The 7258-nt window shown below is 42.1% G+C and overlaps 1 non-coding gene across 1 annotated transcript; it reads right to left on the bottom strand.

Moving 5' to 3' along the window:
• Window positions 1-1694: 1694 nt before the first annotated feature.
• On the bottom strand, window positions 1695-1798 carry LOC111827242. Its single transcript, XR_002830749.1, has one exon. It is a non-coding gene; the product is annotated as a U6 spliceosomal RNA (small nuclear RNA).
• Between the last annotated feature and the right edge of the window lie 5460 nt (window positions 1799-7258).

Here is a 7258-nt window from a genome sequence, read left to right as displayed (position 1 = left end):
GAATCTGTCCTCTGGGGATCAGGACCTAAGACATCCTCCTCCAAGTGGTCTCTCTTCCTCCAGCAGGTTTTCTTGGGCTCACTCACCTGAAGGTGGTTACAGGGTTCCCAAGAGCATAAAGGAAAACCACAAAGAACTTGCACAATTTCTACTCTTTGACATTATTTTGGTCAAACACATCAATTATAAAAATAATTTTGAATGGATTAAATAATATCAATAGCAGTATGATGATAACAATGAATTTTCTATGTTTAATTTGCTCCAGGCACTATTCTAACCATTATATATAACTTATTTAATATCATACCATATGAGGTAAACACTGTTGCTATTCTTTTTTACAGCTAAAGAAACAGTAGAGATTTATCAGATATTTACCCAAACAAGCAGAATCTACTACATGAAATCTATGAAATACCTTTGATCCTAAAGTGGAGAAGGGTAACACAGTACTGTGATATACAGAGCAGTCATTCCAATTGGCTGATTTCACTTTTGGGCTTTAAATCATTGAGCAATGCTGCTGCTAATGAGAAGTTTCTTTAATTTGATCATTTTATCAAACAATTGAGAGTTAGATTTTATTTGAACTCTACACATGTTATGGCCTTCAGTACACCTGTATTCATGGACCTTTACCATATTTTATTCACTAAGGGATTCCTAAACCAAAATAATTTCAGTTGAAAGATTAATCTGGTACAGTCAAACCCACTGTTGTGCAATAGAGCAGAAATGTTAAGCATCAAGGCAGTTTATATTTGGATAGAGGTGGATTTAGTTACTGAAATGTCTGCCTTTTACTTCAATGATTGCTTTTCTCCAACTTTCCTTGATAATTAGAAATTACTTATTTATGGCTACCCAAATACTATAAAGGCAGCATGAATTTTGCATGCCACGTTATACAGCTAAGAACTAACTAACCAACTGTCCCCTCTAACAGCCATTTCTGGGAGAATGTGAGAGCAATGTTGTTGCAACATTTTCACGTTACTTATAGGCAGGATGGATATTTGTTTGGTCAGTCTGGCTGGATGAGTATTATCTTTTGACCTCACTACTCAAGTCATACTTGACAAAGAGGCTGATTTGGTCATGAGAATGCAAGTTTTCTACCCTCTCATACTAGAATTTCCAAACAAATTTCTAGAAAACAAAAAGGATGGTGAAATATCTTACAATGACAACATATGCATTTTTCATCATTGTGATATGGTAAGTGTCCTATAGTTGTCCTTGTGGAATCTCAACGTTAAGCTCTAACAATTCCCTGTCAATTGTATTGTAGCTAGGACACTACAGATATGATTCATGATATAAACACACATTCCCTTTTCACTTAATAAAGTAAAATACAAAAGTAACTTCCCAAACTGGGATAATATTTAGTTAAATTCTTAAAAAACTGATATCACTGCATTATCAGAAAATTTTGGATGAGAAAGGGGGATGTGATCTACTTCCTCTGAAATATAACATTGACTTTAAAAAAATCATAATCATACTCCTAGGAAAGGTGACTGAGCACAAATAAAGTTTGAAAGTTTCCCCAATTAACAACATCTAGCAAAATCAGAATATTAATTTTTATTTTATTGTACTTATCACTTATGGAACATGTTAAATAAATGAAGCTCAATAAACAGATCTCTATGTTAGGCTTCTTGACCTCAGTATTATTGTTATTTTTTAATATAGCATGCTTCACAAATTTGAGTGTCATCCTTGTGCAAGGGCCATTCTAATTTCTGTATCATTCCAATCTACACTAATAAAAGACAAAGATGCTAATTGACCGTACCTTCGCTACACCCTAAGCCATGCCCACCAGCCAATTAGAGTGACTATATGCAAATTAACTCAGCCAAGAGGGCGGCCGCCAGCCACAAAGCTGGAGCAAGCAGGAGGCTTGGGTTGCCCAGGCAATGGAGGAAGCCAAGCTTTCCCCCTGCTCTGAGCTGTCTGTGGCCTCTGCTCATGGCAACAAAGTTTCAATTATAGAAGACAAATAAATCCCAGATACCTGCTTCCAGCCAGCCTCCACTGGAACCTTGGGTGGCTGGGAGTTGTGGCCAGCCTGAAAACAGCCATCAGCCCCTCACCCAGTATGGCCACACCCTCATGGGGTGAGGGTCCCTGATGGGGGGCTTGGCCAGACTGCAAACAGCCATCAGCCCCTCACCAAGACTGGCCAGGCACCTCAGCAGGACCCCCCACACTGAAGGGGCTGTGGCCAGCCTGCAAACAGCCCTCAGCCTCTCACCCAGGATGGCCAGGCACCCCAGTGGGCACCCACACACTGAAGGGGCTGTTGCCAGCCTGCAAACAGCCATAAGCCCCTCACCAAGGCTGGCCAGACACCCCAGGGGGGACTGCTACCCTGAAGGGGCTGTGGCCAGCCTGAAAACAGCCATCAGTCCCTCACCCAGGCTGGCCAGGCACTCCTATATAATAAAAGGGTAATATGCAAATTGACCCTAACAGAACGACTGGGAATGACTGGTCACTATGACACACACTGACCACCAGGGGGCAGATGCTCAATGCAGGAGCTTCTCCCTGGTGGTCAGTGTGCTCCCACAAGGGGAGCTCTGCTCAGCCACAAGCCAGGCTGATGGCTGCCAGTACAGCGGTGGTGGTGGGAGCTTCTCCTGCCTCCTCAGCAGCACTAAGGATGTCCAACTGCAGCTTAGACCTGCTCCCTGCTGGCAAGTGGACATCCCCCGAGGGCTCCCGGGCTGCCAGAAGATGTCTGACTGCCAGCTTAAGCCCAATCCCCCAGGGAGTGGGCCTAAGCCAGCAGGTGGTCATCCCCCGAGGGGTCCCAGACTGCGAGAGGGCACAGGCCAGGCTGAGGGACCCCCCGAGTGCACAAATTTTTGTGCACCAGGCCTCTAGTCTATATATATAAAAGCCTAAGCAACCGTCTGATTGTTTGACCGTCTGATTAGTAGCTATGATGTGCAATGACCACCAGGAGCTGCCAAGTTGTGGTTCTCTGGTGATGCACCCAGAACCAGAGAGAAAGGAGCCCCATTCTGGGGTTCATCACCTGAGAACCACCCTCTAGCAATCCAGGACCCCTGAGGGGATGTCAGAGAGCCAGTTTCGCCTGATCCCCACAGGCCAGGATTCATGCACCGGGCCTCTAGTTTTAGTATATGTCCTGCAGAAGCATGCACCTCAGTATTATTATTGATGTTACTTGTGGAGTAACTCAGGGAAATTATTTTGATTAATTTGTCAGAGAACTAAGGAAAGATTCTATCTAATTTCTGATTCATACAATTGCTATTTAATTCACTTTAGTTGACAGTGGAAAAATAATTATTTGTTAATTACCAGCTACTCATGCCCTCTTTTGAATTATATTTAGGTTTGTAAACTTCCATAAGTAGGACAGGACCAGAACTGATGACAGAGTTCTTAGGGTATCTGACTACTCCTCTCCACAGACCACTGGGTATTGTGGGCACCTAACTCAGAGAAAGTCCTACCTCACAAAATATATCCAAACTTCTGAAATTGTGAGAACAGCAACATTTTGATTCATAGAGCAATGTGATAAAAATTGTTTCAGCAAATGATTTGTTATAACTGAGTTAAAAATTTGTAGCACTCCCTGGTTTTTCAGCTGACTCTCTATTTGTTTTTACCATATGTGACTGAGATGTCAAAACAGAGGTAGAGAAATAATTTTTAATTGTGCCAAATAAGAACAAACAATAACCTTAAGGCAGTTTGTTTTCTCTTCTTAAGTATTCCCAATTCCAGAGATGACATCCTGTTCCAAGAGAATTAAAATCAAACCATCAGTTAGTTGTATCTATATACACAGATACTTTCTTCAGTATTCAAATCCCTTTGAAATTGTCTGCCCTTTACCTCTTAATTTCTTATTGTGTTTTTAGTACAAGCCTGAAATCATCATTAAATTGCCACAGATGGTTTTGCCTTGACACATTTTTTAAAATTTATTTTATTTTTTTTTATTGATTTCAGAGAGGAAGAGGGAGAGATAGAAACATCAATGATGAGAGAGAATCATTGATGGGCTGCCTCCTGCAGGCCCCCCACTGGGGACCGAGCCCGCAACCCAGGTATGTGCACTTGACCGGAATCGAACCTGGGACCCTTCAGTCCGCAGGCCAACGCTCTATCCACTGAGCCAAACCGGCTAGGGTGCCTTGACACATTTTTCCTCAGTCAGTCTTTTCCTGGATATAGCTGGGAACTAGAGTTTTACCTTGATTTGCCTGAAATTTTGAAATCAGAAATGCTAATGTCATTTTACACCATAAACTGGAATAAATTTCTTTTCCTCCTCAGAATTCCTTGGAGGATCTTTATTAATATTGATTTAAATTGTGTGGCTATTTGTGATCAACTGAAGGTGTTTATCAAAATAATTAAAATAAATCCACTTTTTATTCATTCATCTGTCTAGATGTTCTAGCCCAGTGGTTCTCAACCTTCCTAATGCCGTGACCCTTTAATACAGTTCCTCATCTTGACCCCCAACCATAAAATTATTTTCGTTGCTACTTCATAACTGTAATTTTGCTACTGTTATGAATCATAATGTAAATATCTGATATGCTATATGTGTTTTCTGATGGTCTTAGGCGACCCCTGTGAAAGGGTCGTTTGATCCCCAAAGGCGTCGCGACCCACAGGTTGACAACTGCTGTTCTAGACAGATGTGTTTTAAGCCACTTTCCCTAGCTTTCCAAATTACTGTCACTGTAAACCTGAGTGCCAATAGTCCCTAGTAATAGCCATGTGCGTGTGCTATTACACACACACACACACACACACACACACACACACACACACACACAGATTGCAGATACCAATGCTGATGTTTGTAACCAGTTTTCCCAAATTCATGTGCAAATGTTTACTTGATTTATATGCTGGATTGATAGTTAAATTTCCTTCTATATATCTATAGACACAGACCCACTTATTGATTCAAGCTGTGAGTTCTTTAAGGCTGAAGACCTCATTAACCTTGATTGTGAACCTTAAAGAGCAAGCCTAATACTGTGGGCTCTGAGTAGATTCTTGGTGAATTACAGACTGATTATCTGAAAATCACAAACTATGAAGATACTGTTAATTAGAATTAAATTGTAGAATTGATTAAATAACTTTTAATGCATTCTATGAAATTAAATTTAATCTAAAATGTATACTAGAGCCCTTAAAATGATAAACACTATGGAAACTATACTTGGAGGTAAACATGAATACAAACAGTCCAGAAAAAGGCAGTATTGGATTGTGTCCAATAAAAAGCTTGAACACCCCCTCATACACACTCCTAATATGTGCCCCTACTTCTTTCTCCTTTCCCATTATCTGAAGAAGAGTTTAAGAAAGGAAAGCATATAGGGGGTGATGCTGTGCTTATCTTACTTAATGTGCTTATTACTCTTGTTCACTTCTGATTTAGTTTGTTCCCCTTTGTATCTTCATTTTTACATATGGGAAGTAAATGGTAGTAAGAGCATAGAACTCAATTATAGCTTAAATCAGTGGTTCTCAACCTTCCTAATGTCAAGACCCTTTAATACAGTTTCTCATGTTGTGGTGACCCCCAATTTCATTGTTACAAATTGAACATAATTAAAGCATAGTGATTAATCCCAAAAACAATATGTAATTATATATGTGTTTCCCGATGTTCTTAGGTGACCCCTGTGAAAGGGTCGTTCGACCCCCAAAGGGGTCATGACCCACAGGTTGAGAACCGCTGGCTTAAAGCAACCTAACTAAGTTTCTGTGTATTAATGACCCCAAACAATTGTAGAAAATGGGTGGGTCTGGTTAATGTCCAAGTTGAATCTCCTCCTAATATTAAAATGTTAACAATCTACACTAATAAAAGAGAAAGATGCAAATTAAACATCACTCCATCACTCTGCTATACCCACAAGCCACAGCCACCAGCCAATCAAGAGTGAGTATGCAAATTAACCCAACTAAGATGGCGGCAGCCACGGAGCTGGAGTGAGCAGGAGGCTTGGGTGGCCCCTGGCGATGGAGGAAGCCAAGCTTCCCGCCTGCCCTGGCCGGACTTGGGCTCCACTCTAAGCTGCAAAGTTTCAATTATAGAAGATAAATAAATCCCAGATACCTGCTTCCAGCCCACCAAAAAAAAAAAAAAAGAAAAAAAGGAGAGGCTGAGAGCTTGGGTCGCCGGGGGGCGTGGCCAGCCTGAAAACAGCCATCAGCCCCTCATCCAGGTTGGCCAGGCACCCCAGCAGGATCCCCACCCTGATCCTGGACACCCTTCATTCAGGGCAAACCAGCCAGCCCCCACCCATGCTCCAGGCCTCTATCCTATATAATAAAAGGATAATATGCAAATTGACCCTAACAGCAGAATGACCGGGAATGACTGGTCACCATGACACACACTGACCACCAGGGGGCATATGCACAAACCAGGCTGACGGCTGCCAGCACAGCGGTGGTGGCAGGAGCCTCTCCCGCCTCCTCAGCAGCTCTAAGGATGTCCCACTGCAGCTTAGGCAAACTCCCCACTGGCAAGTGGACATCCCTCAAGGGCTCCCAGGCTGCCAGAGGGATGTCTGACTGCCAGTTTAGGCTTGATCCCCCTGGGAGCATGCCTAAGCCAGCAGGTGGACATCCCCCAAGGGGTTCCAGACTGTGAGAGGGCACAGGCCGGGCTGAGAGAACCCCCCCCCCCGAATGCATAAATTTTTGTGCACTGGGCCTCTAGTGTTAATATAAAGGAGGTAGTTTACAAAAGTTAACTTCAATTACCTCATCTCTTTAGCAGCCCATGTGAAGCAAAAGAATTGGTGTCCAATGACAATGCAGTGTTTTTGTTTCTTCTCCCCTTTCAGGATTCCTCCAGGTTAGGATTGGCAAAAACTGCCTTTAGTGGCTTCCCAGTCTGGGGTTCCAGAGATATGTGCTCCTTTGTAGCTCTCTGCTAAAGCTTTGGTGAAATATTTAATTGATTTTGTAAAAATATAGAATATTAGCACTAGACCTCTTCATTCTACACATGAGTAAACCCAGGTTCAGGGAGAAAAAGTAACTTGCCTGATATTACCCAGCTAGTTGGTTACACTCAATGCAAATACAATTATGCCATAATTCAGGATGTGGAAAAACTCTTGTATATTACTTTAAATACAGTTATATTCCTCCGCAAGAACCATTTGCAATGGAGGCTTTGATAAAATGAGAATTTCGTTAAGATAGAGAATGGAGG

The sequence above is a fragment of the Myotis lucifugus genome, unplaced genomic scaffold, assembly GCF_000147115.1.
Source record: "Myotis lucifugus unplaced genomic scaffold, Myoluc2.0 scaffold_2, whole genome shotgun sequence".
Lineage (NCBI taxonomy): Eukaryota > Metazoa > Chordata > Mammalia > Chiroptera > Vespertilionidae > Myotis > Myotis lucifugus.
Note: the sequence above shows the minus strand (reverse complement) of the source record. Positions and strands in the feature narration are given on the sequence as shown.